General features: G+C 41.2%; 1 pseudogene; it reads right to left on the reverse strand.

The window, feature by feature from the left end:
• Nucleotides 1-836: 836 nt before the first annotated feature.
• Nucleotides 837-25,138, reverse strand: LOC131228836 (phosphatidylinositol/phosphatidylcholine transfer protein SFH13-like; annotated as a pseudogene).
• Nucleotides 25,139-26,520: the final 1,382 nt, after the last annotated feature.

Raw genomic sequence — 26,520 nt, forward strand, 5'->3', positions numbered from 1 at the left:
GAGAAATCTTCCTTCTTTGAGACCAACTATCATGGCGGCCAATGCTATTTGATTTGAATAACCTTCCACTTGCATTGCTTCCCTATTGAAACGTGCGATAAAATCTTTCAGCAATTCATCCTCCTTTTGGGTGATAATGAGTAAGTGAGTCATCGGATTTTGCCTATCCTTCCCCCCAATAAATTATGTAATGAAGGTCTTGCTAAGCTGTGTGAACGAGCTGATGGATTTTGGCTTCAACTGCCTAATAGAGTCAAGGAGAAGGATCGACACACTGTGGAGCTTTATCCATATCCTGAACAATTCCAAATGCTTGGCTGGGTCACCAGATTCGGAGTAGGGGGCAATTTGTGACATTCAGAATTTAGGAAGGAGTTGTGCTCCCATAATATCATTGGTAAACAGAGGCTCAATCTCCTCTAGCATAACCTCGAGAGGGGTTGGTATTTGGGCGCGGTAGGCTTGGTGAATATCGCCGATTTGGCCTTGTAGCTCCTTGAGTTTTGCCTCCCAGGGGACCTCATTTTTCCCTACTATCTTAGGGGCTTTGTTGCGCCTCCTGTTCTCCATCGTATGACACAGGTCAGATTCAACGAGCATGGCAGTTCTTGCAGTTTGAGCAGGCGCTTGGATTTGCTTCCCTCCATAGAGGTCTTGGGGGATTCGTGGAGGTCGGGACTACTCAGTGGCAGCGCCAGCCTCTGCCTCGTGGCCGAGGGGAGGGTTTCATCTCTCAAAGATCTTCATTAGTTGGTTTATATTGCCATTTAAAGGCTCGACCTAGTTTTCCAGAGAGACAAGTCAACCACCGACTACGGGACCTGGGCGCGAGCACTTTAGGGGTGGAACCCGCTTGATGCTAGGAGGGTGTATTTCCAAATGTCAACAGAATGATCGACTGAAGCGGGTGCAGGCATTGTGATGGCGGCTAAGGTCTTCTTCTTGCCTTTTGCCATGGTATGAGATAATAGATAAAATGGCAGTGGCTTTACCTGTCGAGTTCCCACAGACGTTACCAACTGTTGATGTAGAAATCTGGTTATCCTAACCAGGCCTCCGAGTTCCTGCACAAGTAAAACAACAATGGGGACCCAGGCTAAAGCAGGGGACCCTCCGATGCCAAAGTTATATAGGAAATCTGGGTCTATATGTGTTAGGGTTTTAGTGCTTATCTCTCTCAGTAGATTGGGATTCCATTTATAGCCCTGGGGTGAGTTTCGTGGATGGAAAATTCCCTTACTTGGCATGTGTTGGTTGTAGCTGTGTTCCAAGATCTTCGGTAGAGATCTCGGAACGACTTTAGTGATAAGGTTAAGTGGTTGGGACCTGAGAAGATTGTAATAGATAGCTAACCTCGACCAACTAAGGCCAAGCTGTAGGTCTAAGGTTTGATGCTATCTTGATGTCGGTTTTTCAAAGTTAAGTATTCGGCTGGGATCGAATTGACCTATACAATAACTCATTGGTCATAGCAACGAGGGCTTGGCGGCATTGGGGTTCTTTGCTTGTGGTCAGGTTGTCGGGCCGTTCATGGAGGCCGTGCTCAGTTATACAACCCAGGTTACCTTCCTGTGTTTGCTATTCTCGTATAGTAGTTGCCTTAGTTCAATCCATTTTTACCCATAACAACATTGATTGTTCATATTTTGTGCTTATATCACATGAGATGAGTTCTCAAAAAATTCAGACACACACACACACACACACACACACACACATATATATTATGGAAAAGGTTCTATGCAGTCGAGCTCATGGGAACTTCCCATGAGGTTGAGTTGTGTGGGCCCCACTATGATGCGTGTTGAACATCTACCCCATCAGTCAGATGCACCATTCCATGGTGAGCCTAGGGCTTGAAAATCAAATCAATCCATGACTTTTGTGGGGCCACACCGCATACAAAAGTTGAGAGGGGTTACCCTCCATTAAAAAATTCATAATCATTTGTTGGGCCCACCGAGATGTGGTTCACAAATTCAGCCCATCCATTATATGTGTCCTACTTGGATGAGGGGTCGGACCAAGTTTCAGACCCATCCAAATTTCAAGTGGGCTCCACCAAGTGCGTTTATATGTTTTAGCCATGTCTTCATGATTTTAGATGGTATGGCCCACTTGAGTTCCGTATGTGGCTGATTTATGGAATATCCCGTAATTTAAAGGGGACTCATCAAATGCATGGTGTTGGACATGCATCGCGGTGGGGCCCACACAGCTCAACCTCATGGGAAGTTCCCATGAGAGAGAGAGAGTACTGGTCTCCTGGTCTCCTGCTATGTCACGCCCCAGACTCAGTAACTGGATTCACAAGGAACCCGATGGCCGGTTCTGGCCGCAACAGCCTCCCTAGTACCCCATTCTCGGCTCCTGAAGTAGGTTCCGATCTTGGGATCCTACAAGGAGGATTTTCATAACAATATAACCATTTCCAATACGAGCATACCCAAGATCATAACAAGTAAATCTGATAATAAAAAGGCACATATCACAAAATCCACTATGAATTTGAACTTTTACAAGTTACATAAAGTCCAAAAGGACATACATAAGATAATAGAAGAAAGAAAAGAAGGATGCAATACTGGGTCCTCAAGCTCAGCTCTAATCCAAACTCTGCCACTGCGACACCTGCCTAGGATCTCCTGCACGCATCAATCGTGCATAAGCTTATAGAAGCTTAGAGGGTGGTGTAAGTGTGTGATAATAGTGCACAGAAGAATAATAGGAGATACAGGAAGGATACATGCTCAATGAGAATATCACTAGCCTTACCAAGGCTTATCATGAATATGATGCAATGAGTACTGGACGCCATACCAAGGTAATGCATGAAGGGGCTTACATAACCAATACTAATGCGATGCAAGTAATGTCAGTGCTTATAACCAAACCGTATGTCAAGTATATTTCCAATCATAAGGAAATCACCGGGGTCCATTACACTGCTGGATGACTGCCGCTCTACAGACCCCGCACAGTCAAACGAGCGTAAAAGACCTCACTACCCGCCTGTGGACAACCAATCACCAGCAAGGCCTGACGGTAGTGGACCCATTCACAAACTGGTCAGACTCAGCCTAGCAATGCCCTCTTACATTAGGCGAGTAAGGCCACACCCCTATCTAACCGACTACACGACAGTGGGAGTCGCGGCCTAATGGTATAAGGCCCTCGTGCACTCATATATTCCACCCGGTCACGGCGTTGGAGCAGATCCTTGGTACTATGGAAGTTTTGAGAATCTCACTCATGGGCATCCTATGCACCCAGTATGCTCAAGTAACATTTTCGGTGTCCAAACATGGCCATCCACGATGTATCTGTGGAGGCTACAACCCTGATGAAGCAAGGGTGATAATACTCATATTATGCAATGCCAGATGCATGAATCACACAACCAACTATGCATCAATTCCAAGCATCCAACATGCTCAAGAGGGAATATTACGTCCCTCGGGAAGACAGCATGCAATGCCCAATGGCACAATCATAACCACACACACAGTGTCATCCAAGCATACAATGATGCACATGGGCCATGAAGATGGGTCTAGGCGCATCATGCGGCGATATACAAAGTAAATTACATTCCTTCTATCCAAGAAGGAATCAAGACTAGGTACTTAGACAATATCCATAAGGAATCCCACCTCTAGTGGGGGCCCATTTACCTGGGGTAGCCCATAAGACTAAGCATACAACTACGGGTCTAAGTAATATAGAAATGAGCCTAGCAACTATCTAAGATAAGTATCCAATCATTTTTAAATACAATCAGACCTAGAGGGGTCCATAATGGGGACATTTAACCACTATTCCCCAAAAATGCATATCTACCATGAATTATATGGATAAAAGGCCCAAGGCCTACATTTAAGATAAAAATAAAAGTAACCACATACGTATATTCCTCATAATAGGCCATAAAAAGATATAATACCACTTTTAACAACATGGCTCTAATAGGGGAATTAAGGCCCAAGGCCCAATTCCCAATGGCCATAGAATCCATACATTAAGTTGGACTTGGTGGGCAGCCCGCGTACACAATATACGGCCCAAAAATAGGTTTAAGTTTGGATGAAATGGGCCCCACTACATCAGCCCAATAATTAGCAATTTAAGTAGGCAACCGAGGGCCCAATACTATCCTTACCTCAGCCCACAAGTCCATCAAAATGGTGGAAGTCGGCCCAATGTATGGTTGGGCCAAGCTGGGATGTCCCTGCCCAATCTGGGCTCACTGGATGTCCCAAAATTCTGATCTTAAGATGGTGGTCCTCATAAGATCACTAAAAATGACTCAAAAGAATGCACTGATTAAGCCCAAGGATTATAAGAAAGCATAAGTATGTAACACGTACACAAGTTCTCAATATGGTGAGCCCCACAGCCAAATAAAGTTGTAACCATAAAATTATACATCGAAGGCCCTTTGATAAACTTTTGGCCCATTTGACTTCCTGGGCCTGCTAAGGTCCAGAAATTAGTTGAGTATGTGGAAATAATCTCATGAAGGCCAACTATACTCACTGGGGTACCCCACCAGATGGAGAGTTTGTATATATCATGAAAAGATCAAGTGGACCTGCTACTGGATTGTGAGTCCAACAGCAACCCAAGGCAGAGAGTGCTTCCACAATCGGGCGATCCAAGGCTTGGACGGCCTGGACCAAACATGCATTAAGGTAGGTTCCACATACATGCACATTGAGCCTTAAATAAATAGCCTAAGGTCTATGGTGGGCCTTTAACCACCCATAGAGAAACCTATGAGCTTACCTTAGGATCACCCAGGAGGACATCCAACCTCAACTGGTTTCCAAGAGGTAGCTCACCACTACCCATATAATGAAAGATCTAAGGCCTAAGCAATGTGTGGACTAGTAGGCCATACACCAAGCCCAACTCATAAGCCATATAGTGGGCCCTCAAGTAAGGTTTGGGCCCAACCACAAAGGTCATAATTCTACATATTGTGGTGGGCTTCATGGGCAGCCCAGTAATTCGTTTACATGGGCAAGTTTCACATTTAACACAAGTGAGTTGGGCCTCACTTTTGGCCTAAGTACAGGGTCAGTTTAATGGGCAGCCAAGGGCCCGACTTCTTGTGTATCATTGCCCCTAAGCCCATCACAATAGATAGGAGAGTATAGGCTCAAGATCAATGGGCCTATCCAAAAGAACTGAGTCCACAAGGCCTACTTGCTAACACAAACATGCATATACTATATCACATAATGGGCCCTAAAGAAATGGCCCAAAACAAAAGTCATCCAATTCATACATTATGGTGGGCTTGAGTGTAGCCCAAAAACCCAAGAATACACATAGGCATGGCCTATACTGACAGTGTGGGCCTTACCACATCAGCCCAAAGACTTAGCAAGGCCCTCCACACTATACATTTATGTGGGCCCCGTAAGTCAACCCATAATTAAGCATTTCATGAGGGCATCACGGCTAATAAATACACACGGTCAGCCTGTAGACGGCCCGTTGGGCCCGTGAAATAATAAGGTCTGGCCCTGCACGATCTTGGGCTCAAGAAATAGGTTTCCAGCCCATTGGGCCTATAAACTACCAAAAATCTGGTTAAGGCTAACCCCCAACATCGCCACAAAGGTGGGCCTTAAGAGGAACTAATTATGCCCAAAAATGTCTAAGGAAATAAGGCAAGGAGTGTGTATAATACTCCCTTAAATCTGGTGGGCCACAACAGCTCCAAAACAATCAACTATGGAGCAAATTTGGGCCCCTTACTGGAATTTCAGCCCACCTACTTCCTGGGCCTGCTGGAATCCAGAAATTTATGTAATTCAGATGGGTTACTAGCCCATGGTGACCCACACATATCACAGTGGGTCCCACCGGATGAGAGGGGAATGCACAACACATATTAGAAGTGGGCCATGCTGCTGGAATACAGGCCCAGCAACAGCCCAAGGTAGGGGCGTCCCGTGATGGGTAGTCCTACGGGCCTGAGTATCTGGCCCAAAACTGACCCAAGTTGCAGGCGACACCACGGTCAGTACAGGGGCCCGATGGCCATGAAAATTTACAAGATGGTCCCCCCATAGGTGGACCACGAATCCTCAAAATTTTGTGATTTTTGGACGGTCAGAACTATTTTAATTAATTTGAATAAAACAGACCATCAAGAAAATCTGGTGAATCGGGACACCTGAACGTGGTGAGCCATTCCAGCACTTGCCACGGTGTGCATAGGGCTCCATTGGCCCCAAAAATTTGTAGGTGAGTCCCACCATAGGTGGACCACCTCCCTGTAAATTTTCATGATTTTAGGATACTCAAAAGTATTTAAATTAATTTAAATAATACAATCTATCCAGGGTGAAATATTGCTGGAATATAACTGTCCTGAATTTGGGCCATCCAATGGGTGGGTTCTGGGCCTCCAAAATTCTTGAAATTTGGACCCAAGGTCCCTCATCAAGCCTAAAACAAGTTGGGATCCAGAAATATGGCCCACCTTTTTAGAAATTATTTTTTTAATATTATTTTTATGAGACTATGCTGCTGGACTACACAACACAAATTTCTGGCAGTCGAGTATGTTGGCCCACCCTTTTGGATGCCCAAATAGGATTCCTTGGCCCTGAAATTATGTGGATAGGTCCTACCATGGGTAGGATACCTCCCTACAAAAATTTAGGATTTTTGGGATAGTAAAATATTTTATTTAACTCATGCAATTTATGAACAGCAAGGTCCAGATTTTTATTTTCCTGCTGCAGCAATGCTGCTGTCCCTGACTTTAGCACCCCATTTGAGTGGGCCCAGGTCTATGTAAATTTGGAAAAATGCAAGGCCAACCTTCCTATACAACTATACAATAAGGTGGGGTTCACAAAGGTGGCCCACCATTTCAAAATCAGGCTGATATTTATGATTTTCCAGCAAATAGTGTAGCTGGACAGTCCAGAAAAATCTGGACCGTCCACCCTCCTTGGCCCACCCTTTTGGGTGATCAAATAGGGACATTTGAAGGTGAGGTTTAGCATACTTTTAGGTGGGGTCCACACCTCAAAGAGAAGTCTAAGAAATCAGGAAAAAGGAGACCACAAACAAGGCCTACAACCCATACATTACAGCATAAAAAAAATTCCAGCAATCTGGACAGCAACATGTTGCTGTCTAGGTTAGCCCAAAAAAATTAATAAATGGGAAATAAATCATAGATTCCACAAGGTGGGGTCCACCCTGATGTGTCACACAACTCCCAAGCCTAGCACCTCCCCAAGAAAATCCATAAAATCGGGCCCAAAGGCTTTCCAAATCAAGCAGCAAAACTAGGCAGCACAGTTGGGCCTGGGTGTCCAACAACTTGGGCCTGGATGTCCCAAAATTTAAAAATTCTTGTTGCATGACACATCAGGTGGGCCACATAATCATTACATCCAAAACCATAGAAAGTGGAGAAGAGAGGAATAAAGGAAATCTCATCAAGATGGGGTCCATGGAGAATGGCCCCATCAAGATCACATGCATGCAAGTGATGGCTAAAAAAAAACCTTATCCAAGGAGTGGTGGACCTTCACCATTGATGTGGTGAGTCCTACACTCTCCAGATGAAGCAACAAAAGATCTATGACAATAAGAACCATGCAATCTATCCTACATGCTCACCCACTTGTTGGATCTTCAAGATTCTTCAACCACCATGCTCCTTAAGCTTCAAGGAAGGAGGTTCAATGGTGATGATGGATCTTTGATGGTTAGATCTAGGGGGAAAGAAGAGGAAAGAGGGCTGGAAAAGTTCAGCAATGGAGGACATTGGAGAGCATTTGCAAAGAGGAGAAGAGAGAAATGAAGAAAGAGAGAGGGAGATGAGAGAGTTTCTAAGGTTGAAATGATTGCTTTCTTAGAAAAAGATGAGTTTTGAAAAGAGAAAATAATCATTGCTCATGGGATAGGGTGGCTCATCATTGCCTAGAGAAGCTAATCTCATCATGGTTTTCTTGAGAAAAGAAGCCATCATTGCTAGGCTAAAGGTGACTTACATGGGGAATAGTGCACATGGGGAAATGTGAAATCAGGTGGGTCCCACCAAAAATGCAATCAACGGTCCAAATAATGCGCGGCCCATAACTTTTGATGGACACTCCGGATTTACGCATGAGACACGACGCTGGAATCGCGGCGACGATGCGGTCGGAATGGCATAGGTCTTGGGTCAATCCGAGTTGGGTCTACGTGACCAAACTCGAGGGTGACCGCAATCACTATCCGAAGGTCGCGGGTCGCCGAAATTTGACCGGTAGGACCGCGGGACCAAAATACATGAGATGCATACTCACACAAACAAAAGCACACATGCGAACTCGGGTCAGGTCTCACATGCTATCTGTACAGCGGGAGACTTCGGACACACTAATGCGGGCTTGCTAATTAGACTACAGAGAGAGAGAGAGAGAGAGAGAGAGAGAGAGAGAGAGAGAGAGAGAGAGAGAGAGAGAGAGAGAGAGAGTACTGGTCTCCTGGTCTCCTGCTATCTGAGAGAGAGAGAGAGAGAGAGAGAGAGAGAGAGAGAGAGAGAGAGAGAGAGAGTAAGTACTAGTCTCCTGGTCTCCTGCTATCTGTACAGCCGGAGACTTCGGACACACTAATGCGGGCTTGCTAATTAGACTACAGATGGAAGGTAGACCCCACTGTGATTCTTTTGTGAAACCTATTCCAATCATGAGGTCTATGACGATAATTTAGCTGCAGGACTCAAAAACTAGGTGGATGATGATAATTTACCTGCAGGGCTCAAAAACTAAGTGGATCCGTAATTCAAGCAGGCCACAACAAGGGAAAATGTGGGAGAGGTTGACACCTACTGTTGATTTTTTTACTGGATCCACTGAGGTGTTTACGTGAGATCCACTCCAATCATTAACTTCCTTATGGAAATTCATGCATTGGGACAAAATATTATCCACTGAGGTGTTTACGTGAGATCCACTCCAATCATTAACTTCCTTATAGAAATTCATGCATTGGGACAAAATATTAGGCATGCGCATGATTTATGTGGGCTAGAAAAACTGAAATAGTTTGGAAGGTGAGAGTCATCCTGCACTATTTTCACTAATGTTGCCCACCTAAATTATAGATGTGGCTGATCTTTGAGTCCCATGGCTAAATTCTTTCCATACACCATATTATCGTAGTGGATTTTACACACGCACGGTGGGGCCCACTCCCAGCCTGGAGGTAGTCGAAATGCATGATGAACAGTACCCTCCACGCTCGCCGTTGGTACTAGAGGTGCCCTATAGGCCCCACCATGATTCATGTGATTTATCCAGCCGTCCATCCACTTTTCTATATCATTTTGTGGCAAGAGCTAAAAAAGATACAAATCTCAGGTGGACCACACCACAGGAAAACGGTGGCCATTAAACACTGACCATTACAAATTTCTTAGGGTCCATGAAAGTTTTGATCAAGCTAGTATTTGTGTTTTCTTTTCATCCAGGTCTGTACGACCTAGTCAACAGGTTGGATGGCAAATAAACATTACAGTAAAACCCTAGGAAGTTTTTAATGATCAGCGTTCAATCACCACTGTTTTCTACGGTGTGGTCCACCTGAAATTGGATCTAACACTTTTGAGCTCATGCCATAAAATGAGCTAGAAAAATGAATAAACAGATTAGGGCTACCAGCATCGGCCAGCAGCAAGGTTGGTAACGAGTATGGAATCCACCTAATACTAGTGGTGCCATCCTGTAACAATAGGGTGGGCTGACCATGATGCGTATGTGAAATCCACTCTGGCTATAAGGTGGGTGATAAAAATTTAGCGGCAGTACTCAAACATAGGATATATTCATAATTTAGATGGGCCACATTAGTGAAAATGGTGTAGGGGACACTGACCACCCAAAATATTTCACTTGATATAGCCGACATAAATTATATTTGTGACTAATTTTTTGCTAACGTGCATGAATTTTTTATGAGGCAGATAATGGTTGGAGTAGATTCCACGTAAATGTAACAGTGGGCCCCATAGAATTCAATGGTAGGTGTTCCCTTTTTCCTTTGGTGTGGCCTACCTAAATCATGATTCCAACTGATTTTTCGGTCACATGACTGAATTGTCACCACGGAACTTTCTGTTGGAGTGGATTTCACGAAAGTATCATGACGGGCCCCCTAGTTACCGTCTAAGTAAGCTCGCCACACCAAGTTTGCTGCAATAAAGCTCACGGGATACCAATACTCTCTCTCTCTCTCACAGTAAGCTCGACCGTTCTGTCACTACAAGAAAGTAGGCCTTTAGCCTCAATTTTTTAGCCTCAGTTGAAAATATGGAGGCTAAATGTGTTTTTTAGCCTAGGTTGCTAAGGAACTGAGGCTAAAAGTTCATTTTTCGCCTTAGTTGCTAGGTAATTGAGGCTAAAGTCTACTTTTTAACCTCAGTTGCATAGGAATCGAGGCGAAAGGTCTACTTTTTAGCCTCAGTTGCATAGGAACCGAGGTGAAAGGTCTAATTTTCAGCCTCAGTTGCATAGGAGCCGAGGCGAAAAATTTACATTTTACCCTCAGTTCTATAGGAATCGAGGTGAAAGGTCTACTTTTTAGCCTCACTTGCATAGGAACCGAGGCGAAAGGTCTAATTTTTAGCCTCAGTTGCATAGGAATCGAGGCGAAAAGTCTACTTTTTAGCCTTAGTTGCATAGGAACCGAGGCAAAAGGTCTAATTTTTAGCTTCATTTACATAGGAACCGAGGCGAAAAATCTACATTTTTGCCTTAGTTGCATAGAAACCGAGGCACAAAGTCTACTTTTTAACCTCAGTTACATAGAAACTGAGGTAAAAGGTCTACTTTTTAGCCTCAGTTACATAAAAACTGAGGCGAAAGGTCTACTTTTTAGCTTCATTTACATAGAAATCGAGGCGAAAGGTCTACATTTTAACCTCAGTTGCATAGGAACCGAGGCGAAAGGTTTACTTTTTAACCTCAATTGCATAGGAACCATGGTGAAAGACCTACTTTTTAGCCTTTTTTTTAAAGCCTAAATTGCATAGGTACAAAAGCCAAAAGTCAATTTTTTTTAGCCTAAGTTGTAGAGACACTGAGGCCGAAACTCTACTTTTAGCCTCAGTTACAAACCGAGGCCAAAACTCTACGTTTTCAGCCTCAGTTACCAATCGAGGCCAAAAGTTTACTTCGTATGAAAAAAAAAAGTATTACTATTTCACAGTTTTTACTCTTTTTCTTACAAGAGTGGCCGACTTCCCCGTGATCCAAACCGTTGATATGAAGGACCTCACTCTGGATAGCCCATTGGCTAACCATCCCCCATAAAAAAAAAATGGTCTTCTATCTTCTATCCGTGGAATGTGGAATGTTGCCATATTTTGTTTCTTACAAGGGTCAGGATCTCTCCATCCAGAGAATTTTTTAATTTATTGTCCATTTATAGTGGGGTCCTTATCTTCATCGGTTCAGATCACTGACCCATGTTCTTCACTTCCACAAGATGGAGAATGAACAAACAAACATTTGTCCAGAGCATTGTATAATTTCACCCATTTAGTTCTTTTAAGTAAAAGTACAACGGTCCAGCTTCTCAACCACTCCTTGCTTTTATTTATATTTATTTTTGCTAAGCCCATGCACCGTGTAAACCTTAGCTAACGCACATGCCAGCAAATACACTAGCATGGCACACGATTGCAAAATCCAAGCCATTCATTGGAAGGGCACCATTATATAGATTCACTGTCCCTGGAAGCAGATCGGTGCACTAGACAGGTGGGCCACAATTAATTGAAAAAAATACCATTGTGAAAAAAATCAACTGAAGTTTTATAACACGTCCATTTACTTCTGATTTAGTGGCCCAAAAAATGAGTGGACCACCTTTATATCCTTATAAAAGCATATATACAGTGAGATCTACATGATGAATGGAGTGGATTTATTTCATCTATATGTCATGCTATCATACATGGTGGCTTATGCACTAGATGAGTTGTACACACGTGTCGGCTTAACAATCTTTAAAGAACGAAGCCGACGCATTTCATTGCAGTCGCTACGTTTTCCAATCAATCCGCAGCTCAAGCCCTAATTTTTCATCTTCTGAATCTCTTCGCCGATTTCAGGTACTCGATCTCTTTTTTTTTTTCTACTGATTTCTCTTGAAAATCAGAAATCGGGGCAGAAATCTCTCATTTTCGTGCGTTTTCCCCATTTGGCCGTTCAAAATCCAATTTCCGCGTTTTTTGGTTCGATCTGAGGAGTTTTTTTTTGCTGATTTCACTGAAATCTTGCTCAAGAAGTGGAAAATCCTGTCGTTTTTGCATTGCAATATCAGCGATTAGGGTTTGGTGTTCGATCTGAGAGCAAAACCTTGTTCTCTGCTGCGAAATCTGCTCCTCCATTGCCGATTTCCGTGCAGGCTAGATAAACAAGGGACATATACGCCGATTACAACTCCTCACCGAAACGAACCCTAGCTCTTCTCTCTGTCTTCTCCAATATTTCTCTCGTCTTCATCAGATCTATCGTCTTTCTCTCTCTCTCTCTCTCTCCCCCCCCGATCATCAGATCCTCAAAAGACTGAGCTTTTTTCCACTTATGGATTTTTTTTCTCAATTTTTAGTGCTCAATCTATTTTAATATGAATCCATGTCTCTCGATTCTGAGAGATTTCATTGGATTTTGATCCGATTCTTGCTGATAGATCTGTTTTCCTTTCAGATCTCATTGTTTGGAGCTTTGATTTTCCACTTAGGGTTTGATTTTTGTAATTTTTTCTTGATTTCTGGTGCTTGATCTGTTTTGATCTTGATCCAACTTATGTCTCTTTATTCTTAGAGATTTCATTGGATTTTGTTTCGATTCTTGCTGATTTAAGTTGTAATTTAGGTTTTTGTATTTAGATTTTAGAGATTTATCTTTGATTTATGTAATATCATGTATTTGAAATACATTTTGAGATTTCATTGGATTTTCTGTTTCTTTTGGTGATTTGAAATACACGAACCTGCAATAAAACACAGATTCTTAGGAACCTTCAATTGCTTCTTATCTACTAGTAGTACATGCGACTCTGATCTCCTGTTAGAAATTATCTCTGCTCATACTTCCCTGCTATCAAAACTGTTGCCAATTCACAACTTAATCCATGTGGGAAGACATTTGCTGAATTTTCTCTTCCTACGCTTTGTCCTGCAACTTGTTTCAGTGCAACACCATCTCGTTTATACCAAACCAACAACCTATAATATCTCGATAGAGTCTTGCCTTCAATGGTTTTAGCTTAGTATAGGAGTTGGTTCTCTGTTCTCCTTCCGATATTAGTGTGACTTCCCTTACAAATGTTGCTTCCACATTGTGTACAAGCTATGAGGAAACAGTATGCATCAGTACTTTTTCCTTTGTTAATCATGCCCAATAAGTGATAGAAGTATGCATCCAGTCACTCAACAGCATAATGCAACTTACCTTCATAATTTCAGGATCTTTCCAAGGTCCTTTATTAGAACTTACCTTCATAATTTCAGGATCTTTCCAAGGTCCTTTATTAGACCTTAAGCATGCTCCTTCAACAGAACAGGTGCATGAGCCACCCAAGAAGTCTGGAAGTTGACTAAAAGAAGATACAATCTGAAAAATGAGAAAACATCCTACATTTTGGAAACCTCAACAGTAAAAGCACAAGGAAAAAATCAACATTACCTCGAGTCAATGACTTCAAGTAATTTACTCTGGAATTTGGATCCTAACACCTGCAAATTTAGCACCCAAACATATTCACCCAAAGTGGCAGAAAGCTATAAAATCAGCACAGTCCCCAAAGGAAGGTCTCTTACTTGTATCTTTTCCATAGTATTTGGATCAAGAAATTTCTTTAAACTCATCCAAGCCATCTTGAAAGCAGTACCAGCATTAACAATGAACATCTGATGTAATGTCTGCATAAAATAAATTAATAGGATAAATAATTTACCAAAAAATGTTTGGAGCATGAACATTCCCAGTGACAAAAAGAATTAGGTACCTCAAGATAGTAATTCGAATCAATTTTCTGCATGCCAGCAAGGAGGTCCCAAGCACACTTTGTTAAATTTTTTGTCCCCTGCCATCTCACAAATGAACCCATGTGAGGTAAATGTGTCATCCATATTGATGCAAATGGACCCGAATCTCCAAAGAGACGAGAATCCCTCTAATGTAAAAGATACAAAGTGCATTCAAAATGTAAAAAGCCAACTGCAACAAAGGAACAAACATGCCACATACCAGGCCATGAACATCCAAGATCGTTGTTGTAGAATTAATGCGTCTTTTTACTGCAATTGAACATACAGGAAATTTCTCACGGAAGACCCTCTCATACTCCTATACATGATACTTAAGTAGCGATCTACTATAGTGATGTGCATAAGCTTATTTGGTTCAGCTTTACCAAGCCTCTCGATGTAGATGGGTCTCCCTTCTTTATCAACTCCATGGTACCCCTGAGGGTAAAAATGCAAACATTTCTTTTCGTAAAAAATAAAATAAAATACGTAAGCCAGGTGCTCTCTTCAATGTATATGGCATTTCAGATGTGCATCAAAGACAACTTACAAAAGTTGGAGTAATGTGTGCTCAGTTTTCCTTTATGACAACATATTCTACAATCTAGTGGTAGTAATGTGTGCTCAGATGAGCATGGCACTCAACTGACTATGCTGCTATAGCAGTTTCTACAACTATGCTTTTAACTTAAGCTACATTCGGATGTGCAGTTGATTTAAATTAAATTCCAACAAGTAAGATATCCAAAATTGGATTACTCCCATTTTATTTAGTGAGTGATATGTTCCAAGTTGCAATTGCATTTATTTTAAGTTGGACTTGAAACAAAAACAATTGCAGCAATGTTGAGCGAAAACTGCATCTATAATCAGAAAATTGTTGCGATTGTTTATTTCCACTCTGTTGCATCTTTTTATCTTAGTTGAAGTTCGTATGTCCAACCTTATTGTAGTTTTGCTTTGAGGAAAACTATGCTTGCATTGCAGTAGATATTTTTTTCCTTTTCCTTTTTCGAAGTTGGATGTTGTATCTTGGATACCATTTCTCATTTTGGTTATTGGATTGGCATTATGAATGCAGATGGAAGGACATTCCAGTAATACAAGATTCGTGAATTCCCAGTATGTTTGTTATCCTTGGGTTTTCATATTGCTTTATGGGAAGCTGTGCAGGCATTAAAATTAATTTACAAGATCCATGTTTGTAGTTTAAACTTTCTTGAAGAACGGAGGCTATAGAAGTCATTTTAGCCTCGGTTGCTAAAACTGAGGCTAAAGCCTTTGGCCACGGGGGTTACAACCTCGGTTTGGATAACTGAGGCAAAACTGAGGCTAAAGGTTTTAGCCTTAGTTTTTAACCTTTTTAGCCTCAATTTTGAACCGAGGCTAAAGCCCCCTTTTCTTGTAGTGTGTGCGGTCGAGCTCAGGAGAACTTTCCATTAGGTCAAGTTGTGTGGGTCCCACCGTGATGCGTGTCGAACATCTACCCCATTAGTTAGATGCACCATTCCATGGTGGGCCTAAGTTTGAAAATCAAGTCAATCTGTGACTTTTGTGGGCCACACCACATACAAAAGTTGAGAGGGGTTACCCTCCAATAAAACATTCACAATCATTTGTTGGGCCCACTGAGATGTGGTTCACAAATCTAGCCCATCTATTATGTGTGTCCCACTTGGATGAGGGGTTAGACCAAGTTTCAGATGCATCCAAATTTCAAATGGGCCTCACCAAGTGCTTTTATATATTTTAGGCATATCTACACATGATTTTACATGGTATAGCCTACCTCAGTCCGTATACGACTAATTTTTGGGATATCTATAATTTAAAAGGAACCCATCAAATGCAGTGTTGATGTTTGTCATGCATCATGGTGGGGCCGGAAGTTCCCATGCATTATATATATATATATATATATATATATATATATATTGGAAAAGGTTCTATGCCGTCGAGCTCATGGGAACTTCCCACAAGGTCAAGCTGTGTGGCCCCACCATGATGTATGTTGAACATCTACCCCATCAGTCGAATGTACCATTCCATGGTGAGCTTAGAGCTTAAAAATCAAGTCAATCCGTGACTTGTGTGGGCCACACCACATACAAAAGTTGAAAGGGATTATCTTCCATTAAAACATTCATAATCATTTGTTGGGCCCACCAAGATGAGGTTCACAAATCCAGACCATCCGTTATGTGTGTCCCACTTGGATGAGAGGTCAAACCAAATTTTAGGTAGGCCCCACGAAGTGCTTTTATATGTTTCAGGCATGCCTTCACATGGTTTTAGATGGCACGACCCACCTGAGTTCCATATACGTTTGATTTTTGGGATATCCTATAATTTAAAGGGGACCCATCAAATGCACGGTGTTGATGTTCAACATACATCATGGTGGGGCCACATAGCTCGGCCTCATGGGAAGTTCCCATGAGCTCGACCGCATAGGACCTTTCCCCCACCACACAAAGTGTGTGTGTGTGTGTGTGTGTGTGTGTGTGTGTGTGTGTATAGACACACATATGGAAAATGGTACAATGATGCCCACCTCATGTGAAGCTCCCTTGTGGACTGCACCATGATGCATGGCAAACATCTACCCAATCAACTAGATGCACCCTTCCATGGTGGGCTATAGGCCTAAAAATCAGGCGAATCCATGACTTAAATGGGCCACACTATGGACAACAATTGAGAGTGGATATCCACCCTGATTGTTTAGAGGGCCCATTGAGATGTGATTTAAAAATCCAACCCATCTGTTGTGTGTGTCTTGGTAAGGGGTCATACCAAGTTTCAACCATATCCAAAATTCAAGTGGGCCCCAATAAGTGCTTTTAGATGTTTTATCTATGATTACACACGATTTCAGATGATATGGCTCACTTGAGCTCCAAATGGGACCACTTTTTGAGATATCTCATAACCTAGTGGGGACCCACCAAATGCACAATGTGGATGTTTGATACACACCATGGTGAGGCCCACGCAACTTGACCTCAAGGGAAGCTTTCATGAGGTCACGTGTGTGTGATATTGGAGCTATGATACCAATATAGGCTACAACAACTAAAAAATGATAATCAAACCACGTACTAAAAAGATTGTGTATAAAGCCGTATTACAAAGACTAAAGTGCAAAGCTAATGGAGATAAAACTTAGGAAAGCTTCTCATGTACTTCATTTGCCCGATGAGCGAGAGGTGACCCCTTTTTACAAGCTAGAGAGTCTGAATCTTACCAGCTTCGGATTATACTACAGTGGTGTGACGACGGTACAATGGCTGGCCGACACTTAAAACTACTGGCGAGGGATAAATAGCTAGGGTAATATGCTATTTATAATAGAGAACGTTACGACTGTGAACCCCACCTTTTATCCATTGGATATTCTTGAAGCAATACAAACTTAACATCCGAACTTAGACCTCCTCTTACAGACACCGAATTTCAAGACGGAAAATACCCCTGCCTTGCGAATTGGCTGGCATGCAGAGACGAGCGCCGACGGACGTCCCTACGCTCTGGGAACTCAAGTAGGGCCCACTGTGATGTTTGTGAGAAATCCTCCCCATCTCAGTTCATTCATAGGGTCACAAGGACCTGGATGAAGAGGAAAAACAAATTTCATAATGATCCAAAACTTCTATAACCCCTAAAAGGGTTTCAATGGTAGACGTTTAATTCCACAGTGCCTTTTATAGTGTGGTCCACTTGATAGTTAGATCTGTCTTATTTTCATCTTAAGCCTTAATATGAGCTCGCCAAATAGCTGGACGGTTTAGATATAACACAGACCTTATGATGGGACTCACAAAAGCAACACAGTAAAAAAAAAAATATCACAGACTGCCGCGGTACTACCGCGGTATGGCGGCAGTGCCGCGGCAGTCTGGTGGATTTTTTTTTTACAAGGAGAACTTTTTCCCCTTTACATTTTTCTCTAATACATAATTATGTAAATATGTATATATAAGTATATAAAAATATTTTTCTATCTTTTAATTCATTTCTTTGTCTATTTTATTTAATAACCATATCTCCTAAACTAGAATGATTTACTTAACGTACCACATATGATTTTGGGGTAGGATAAGCTAATTTAGCCAACCAACCTAGTTATTTTTCAAGATTCCATTGGGTTGATGGTCGAAAATCCATTTCATTCACTTTGTGGTTAATTTCAATCACTTCGCGGTCAAATTGGAAATTGAGCGAGGTAAACATGAAATTGAGCGGGGCAAATTAGAAATTGAGCGGGGCAAACATGAAATTGAGTGGGGCAAACATGAAATTCAGCGGGGTAAACATGAATTTCAACAGGGCAACATGAAATTGAGCGAGGCAAACTAGAAATTTAGTGGGGCAAACATGAGGTCTGTGTTAGGGACCGAATGCATTTTATATAGGGGAGTGGCTATGGGAGAGAGTCCACTCATTGTAGAACTCATTCACTTACCTACATCTTCTCAATCTCTCACGTACAAGGAGAGAAGTTATTCTTTAATACAATTCTATCTTGAGTTGTTTATAGTACTTCATGCCTATAAAACTGTATATACCCAATGTGATTAATTTAAACCAATCATTGCAGTACTAGATGAAAACATGCCATATATGGCCAATGATTCCAACATTCTTACAATCCACTATTAGTGCACACTCCACTATTAGCCACCCCCACTAGGGAATCGATACCCAGACCTCAATGTTGAAACGAGGTATCTTCACTTAGTCTACCACTTGAGATATGGTCCAGGGTGTATTCCTTTCAAACCCTTAAGCACGTTTAGTAGTAACCCTAATATTGATTACACTAGTATATATAATCACAACTAGAAATATAAATAAATTGCATAAAAACACTCAAAACTGTGTAACCTATCTATCCATCGAGTCAACTGGTCGAAACGCTTTGATCGATCGGGTCGACATGTTAACTAAAGTTTTTGATATGTCGAAAACTCCAAAAATTGTCTAATTGTTTTGTCAAAAATTTAAATTTCTTTGATAACCTTTAACCTTCATGTTTGCCTTGCTGAATTTCATGTTTGCCCCGCTTAATTTTCGGTTTACCCCGCTAAATTTCTAGGTTGCCCCGCTCAATTTCATTAATGCCCCGCTCAAACTAGAAATTAAGCGGGGCAAACTGGAAATTGAGCGGGGTAAACTAGAATTTGAGCAGGGCAAACTGAAAATTGAGCGAGGCAAACTAGAAATTGAGTGTGTGGGATCCAATTATAATGCCGCAGCTTTCAAGGTGACTTGAAAGAAGCATAATTGTAGTTTGAATGCTGGTTCCTCAGCATTACTTCTAGGAAACGTCATTATCTTGCTAATGTTTATAATTCAATTCATCTGTGCATTGATACAATGAGTCCTATGCATTTGAAGGTCTGATGACATTTGAGAAATCCGTTGCTGAAATATTATTTTCTGATGACACCTTGTGTATTCAGGAACTCTAGACTCTCTAATGGTGAGTATTGTATACTTTAGATAGCTTTTCTCATTGAAGAACCAAATTACTTACAACAATTATTGATGCTTAGTGTGGACACAATGCACAACAAAATGCTGCTAAGATGCTTGAGGAGGTTGGGTGGTATGGATAAATATCAACCACATTTTGATACTTATCTTTTTTGATGCATCATATATTGAACCATTTCAATCAAAATGTCAGGATTCTCAAGGACAGAGGAATCTATGTTCTGGTATGTGTCTTATTCTTTAATCGTTGGAGCTTAAGAACTGTTATTCCTAGAAATAGTTCAAGTTAACACATGAGCTGTGTTTGGATGCAAAATGGAAATAGAATTACAAGCGTTAGTTTAATTAAGAAGAAATGGTGAAACTAATGATGTTTTCCTTGTGTTCATAATGAAGTAGTCCTCCAATTTTTAGTTTGCCCTGCTCAATTTTCGGTTTGCCCCGCTCAAATTCTAGCTTGCCCCGCTCAATTTTCGGTTTGCCCCGCTCAATTTCTGGTTTGCCCCGCTCAATTTCTAGTTTGCCCTGCTAAATTTTCAGCTTACCCCGTTCAATTTCTAGTTTGCCCCGCTCAATTTTCAGTTTGCCCCGCTCAATTTCTAGTTTGCCCCGTTCAATTTCTGGTTTGCCCCACTCAATTTTTGATTTGTCCCGCTCAATTTTTAGTTTGTCTCGCTCAATTTTCGATTTGCCCCCCTCAATTTCTAGTTTGCCCCGCTTAATTTTCAGTTTACCCTGCTCAATTTCTAGTTTGCCCCGCTCAATTTCTGGTTTGCCCCGCTCAATTTTCAGTTTGTCCCGCTCAATTTCTAGTTTACCCCTCTCAATTTTCGGTTTGCCCTGCTCAATTTTTAGTTTGCCCTGCTCAATTTTCAGTTTGCCCCGCTCAATTTCTAGTTTCCCTGCTCAACTTCTGGTTTGTGCCACTCAATTTCCAATTTGACTGCGAACTGATTGAAATTGACCGCGAAAATGAAATGGATTTTCGACTATCGACCCGATGGAATCTTAGAAAATAACTATGTTGGTTGGTTAAATTAGCTTCTCCTACCCCAAAATCATATGTGGTACGATTAAGTAACTCATTTTAATTTAGGAGATATGCTTGTTAAATAAATCGACATATAAATGAAATAAAAGATAGAAAAATATTTTTATATACTTATATATACATATTTACATAATTATGTATTAGAGAAAAATGTAAGGGGGAAAAAATTCTCCCTGTAAAAAAAAATAATAATAAAAATTCTGCCAGACTGCCGGGACAGTCCGTGTGTTTTTTTTTTTTTTTGTGTTTCTTTTGTGGGTCCCATCATGAGGTCTGTGTTATATCCAAACCATCCATCTATTTGGCGAGCTCATATTAAGGCTTGAGACGAAAAATAAGATAGATCTAACTATCAAGTGGACCACACTGTAAAAGGCAGTGGGGAATTGAACGTCTACCATTGAAACCCTTTTAGGGTTTACAGAAGTTTTGGATCATTATGAAATTTGTTTTTCCTCTTCATCTAGGTCTTTGTGACCCTATGAATGAAGTTAGATGGGGAAGATTTCTCACAAACATCACAGTGGCCCCACCTGAGTTCCCATCGCAAGACCATCCGTCAACGGTTAAAGGAAACGGGTTGGCTACTCCCCCTGCCATCGGCCAATGGCTGGTGGTCGGCGGTTTGTTAGCCCCATCATGATGTATGTGTTTCATCCATTCCGTTCATCCATTTTTACAGTTCATTTTAGGGCTTGTTCCAAAAAATGAGAGGGATATAAATCTCAGGTGGACCACACCACAGGAAAACAACAGTGATTGGATATCCACCATTAAAATCCTCCTAAGGCCCACTGTACTGTTTATTTGACATCCAATATGTTGATTAGGTCATACAGGCCCAGATGAAGGGAAAAACCAAAAATCAGCTTCATCCAAAACTTTTATAGCCCCCTAAAGGTTTCTAATGATTGACGCTAATTCAACAATGTTTCTGTAATGTGGTACACTTGAGATTTGGATATACTTCATTTTTGGTCTCATACCATAAAATAATCTGGAAAAATATATGGACGGCATGGATGAAAAGCATACATCATGGTGGGGCCCACAGACCACCGACCATCCACCATTGGCCGGTGGCAGGGGAGTAGCCAATCCGTTTCTGTGAAAAGGAGGGGTATTTTCGTCCTGGAATTTGGTGTCCGTACTAGGAGGTCTAAGTTCGTATGTTAAGTTTGCATTGCTTCAAGAATATCCAATGGATAAAAGGTGGGGTCCACCGTCGTAAATTTCTCCTTATAATAACTATCGAGGGATAAATAGCTGCGTTGTTACCATTCTGCCGGCACCATGGTAACATGCTACAGTAACAAACAAACTACCGTAGGATTGCATCCCGAGGAAAGCAATTGTAGCCTGAGCAAGGACCATCTTCTTTTCCTTGGGATGCACATAAATCATAATCAATGTAAAATACAAGCGAATAGAGGAATATCATCTTGATCAAAACTTATGCGGCTCCCAAGAAAGTTTTAATGGTCGGCGTTCAATTCCCACTTTGTGGTCCACCTGAGAATTGGATCGGCCTAATTTTTAGAATCACACCTAAAATGATCTGTAAAAATGGATGGACGGAGTGGATAAAACCCATACATCACTATGGGCCCCACGGAGCTCCAGGCGGGGGCAGGACGCAATGGGCTGTCCTCTTCCTGTCCACTGAAAGATGAAAAGAGGGAATCCCGTGCTTCCGCGACATTTCTAAGGCCGTGGCTGTGATTGGGCTTTTTTTCAGGCCCACTAGTAAATTGGCCAACCCCAGGCCTAGTTTATCAAATCTACTACAGGTGGTCTTGAGTCCGAATAGCTTGGCACATTGACCATTGCCAAATCATAGCGGGCCAGGCTCATGTGGACCCTACTCCAGCCCAAACATGCTGCATCGACAACCCAACTGTCTGCATGCCTCGCATTGGTATCCAAGCCGTCCATCGAGTGGCAAAATACAAGGCAGATGTTATCAGGTAGGCCACAGTTTCCGAAATGACTGTTGTTTCTAGTATGTGGCCTTCCTGATGAGTGGAGTAGACATGGACGGACCCACCCACCTGATGATGGCTTGGATCTTGAACCTCTGTGCCAAACTAGCACGTATGGGATTTTTTTAAGGCACATGCATGTGGGCGCTTAACAGGCCTGATTTGGTCGAATCATAAATAAGGTCTAATTAACTAATTATCTGATTTTTCTACAAACTAATTTTTACAAATTGCTATGAGCTAGTAGGGCTGTCAACAGGTTGGGTCTAAAGCACCCGTATCCGGGCTAAACTGTCTAGGTCCTTTGCGATCCTAGTATAGTTCCAGTGATCTTTGGATCTTGGTTTTGAGTTGGGCTCACAGTAAATAAGGGCATTTAATTACATGGTTCAGCTTCTTTGATGGATGAAGTAGATTTCACTCACACGTACCACTTTGACATGTGCTGATTGGGTTCGACCAAAAACTACTGTCTTCCTAGCTGATAACGTTCAATCTGTCTTGTACACGTGATATTCCACTCTTTCATTAGGTTGGATCCAGCATGAGGATCGGCTTGCGAAAAAGTTAGCTCCGTAAACCCATCCAGTGGGCCATATTATAGAAAACAATTCCTAACAACACATAAATAACAAAATATAAGTGCATAATCGGCCATGTTTATTGATTATCCAATCAATTTAAAGAAAATTATGGAAATTTACTCTGAATACAATTTAATACAACTTTCTTATACAATGCAATATTGTTTATCCTTTGTCCCTCATGGATGCCTATTTTAGTTTAGTTTCAATGTAACTCATCTATTACTAGCTAGTACAATGCTGCAGAAAGCATAAACTGATTAAATTACCAATCTCTCTATCTTATGCCCAGAATCACACGATTAGGCTACTAGGAAGTTCCCTAAATTTCAAATAGTGATGCTTTCGTGCCTATATGCTTAGAGATTATATATCAGCTATCTTACCCATGAAATTCGGCTCTTTGATGCGAACAAAATGATCATCTAACCATTATAGTCTCACCTACAAATCCTAGCTAAATGATGAATGGGAATTATTTTTTAGCCTGAGGCTTGAAATGAGTTCATTCACCTTATGGTTAAAATAGATTTTGAAAATGCATGATGGTGGGTCCACCCCAATTGGACCACAAATTCATCTAATTGGCTTTTTTGGTGGAATCCGATTGTGCAGTGAGGTTGTCGCTCCTTTTACCGTGGTGTGAATACTTTGTGGGGCTTACCATGATGTATGTGTTTTATCCATATTGTCCATCCATTTTTCCAGCCCAATTTAGGGCAAGAGATAAAAATTGAAGTATATCAATGCTCAAGTGGACCACATCACAAGGAAGAAATAGTAAGAATTGATTGCCTATGGTTGAAAACTTCTTGGAGGCCACAAAATTTTAAATGGAGCTGATATTTGTGTTTTCACATCATCCAGTTCCATGACACTACTGTATCAGTAGTTTAGATGACAAAGAACATCACCATCGTCCTAGGATGGTTTCAATGGTCGGCATCATCATCCCCACTGTTTCCTGTGGTGTGGTCCACTTGAGCTTTGGGTATGCTTTAATTTTAGAGTCATGCCCTAAAATGAGTTGGAGAAATAGATAGATAATGTGGATAAAACACATACATTATAATGTGCCCATAGTCTTCACACCACAATAAAAGGGTGGTGAGGGCCTCACACCCCAATCCCTATCCATCATAAAACCCATTTAAGTGAAATTGTGGTCTAGCGAGGAGGGCCAACATAATGTATTTCCAAAATCCACCCTAACTATTACATGTAACACTAAAATGTACACTCAGGGCCCAAAAATCAACCCTATCTATGATTTAAGTGGACCACACCAAATGAAATAGTTTGAAGGGTGGGCATCCCCTTCACACTGTTTTCACTCGTGTAGCCCACGGGCTGATGCATCTAATGCATGGAGTGAAGTTCACATGCACATCACGGTGGAGCCACTTGCACTGGTCAATGCACCAGAGCATGAAATGCTTATTTATGTTGTCGGCTACACACACAGACACACGAACTATCACCTTTGTTATATAAATATTTTAATTAATTTACAGTACATATATTTATTTCAGCAACATTTTTACAATAATTCCCATCAGAAACCTCAAAAATTAAAAATCTCGAGAGAAATTGTAGAGAACGAGATTTGTCACAATGGTTTTGTTCAAGTAGGTGCTGTTTGTATGATGATCCAAACCATTCATCCATGGGCCACACGGTGAATGAATCATGTGGCCTCAACTGAAACTCGAAAATATTCTTCTGACTGTGTTTGTTTGAAAGCCAACCATCTGATGGCTAGAATTGTCTGATCGAACAATACTCGTGCTGGCCCCATTGCTATCACAATGACGTGGCCACGTGGATGGAGGTATTTTCTAAGAAAGATCGCCTTGAATACGCCCCCATGAAATATCTCCCGCTTTGAATTCCAAATTTCTGTTGGCCCTTTGAACGGCTGCAAAGACACCTCACCCATTGTCAATCCGCATGCATACTGTACCATTTTCAGAAAATGGTATGCTCAATAACAAATAGGAGATTTGGGGTGTCTGGGCCAATCTTGACTGAATAAATGACATAGCAATGTTGTACCATATTTCTTGTTGTTCTTGAAAAACTCAATTGAAAAAAACATGTATTATAACTAGGGAAATATATTGTTAACTAAAGATTTTTAAAGATGGAGTGATTTTTACGAAATCACATCAGATGGAGATGACACGACATGAGTAGTTGGGAGGAATATTCAAAAGCAAATTAATTAAGTGGTTGACTAAGTGACCGATGTCCATCCAAAAAGTCGAGCAAGTGACCAATATTAATTCAAAAAAGTCGATCAAGTGGTTGATAGTCATCTAGTAGATTGATCAAGTGACCGATGTCATTCAAGAGTTTGATCAAGTGGCTGATAGTCATCTAAGAGCTCGATCGAGCGACCGAGTGGAATGCAGCTGAGTCACCAAGGATGCTTAGAGTAGTTACTAGGACATGTGGCAAGTAAGTCTTCATAAGGTTTTGTAGTGCTGAACAATTATAACAACTGTTAGAACGTGAAAGCATTTAAAAGACTATAGAGTGGTAAACAGTTACAAGAATCGTCAGAACGTGGGAAAAATCTAGATGATCAGAGTAAATGTATAAATAGAAGAGGAATACAAGATGAAAATTTCGTCTCATACCAACCCAATCAAAGCCTATCTATCTTTTAATTACTAATAAATTATATTCTATAGAATAATTTTTTAATTTTCCTGTCAAGTAAATTACATTTTTAATATAATCTTTTACTTTCAGCCTATTGTTTAAATTTCGTAGTGTAATCCATAGCATTAATTAAATAGTTGGTAATTTTAGTTGTAATTTGAGTTTACGCTCGCATATTGGATTCAGTTCCCTATTAGGAGAGGTTTTCCATTGCTGTTCTTCATGTCTGACTGTAAAAATTCCATTCTCATCTCACTTTCTTTGTACTGAAAAATCCTTTTGTACGGAAGGTAAATGTGTAACGCATCTTTGAAGGATGAATCCTATTCTCTGAATGTCACCTGATCCCATTCAAACATTGAGTGAGTGGTTGAATAGGCAACCGATCTCATCTAAGCTCAGACATATACTACATGTATGCCTATCTTAGCGCTTTGGGTCATAACTATTCAATTTGAATTGAGCCGAAAATCCAATTCTACACACCCGCACACATACAGTCGAAAACCAAGTAGCATCATGCACTCCTTAAAGAAGGAAATTACAACCATTAATTATTTCTGATCATTCGTGCTATGACCACTTTTGGAAATCGGGAAACTCATAACTAGCTATATGATATTTACGAACTTCTAATCGAAATGATTTTTGTTATGTACCTCATCCAAAATGCAGTTAATT

This window comes from Magnolia sinica, chromosome 16 (genome assembly GCF_029962835.1).
Source record: "Magnolia sinica isolate HGM2019 chromosome 16, MsV1, whole genome shotgun sequence".
Classification (NCBI taxonomy): Eukaryota; Viridiplantae; Streptophyta; class Magnoliopsida; order Magnoliales; family Magnoliaceae; genus Magnolia; species Magnolia sinica.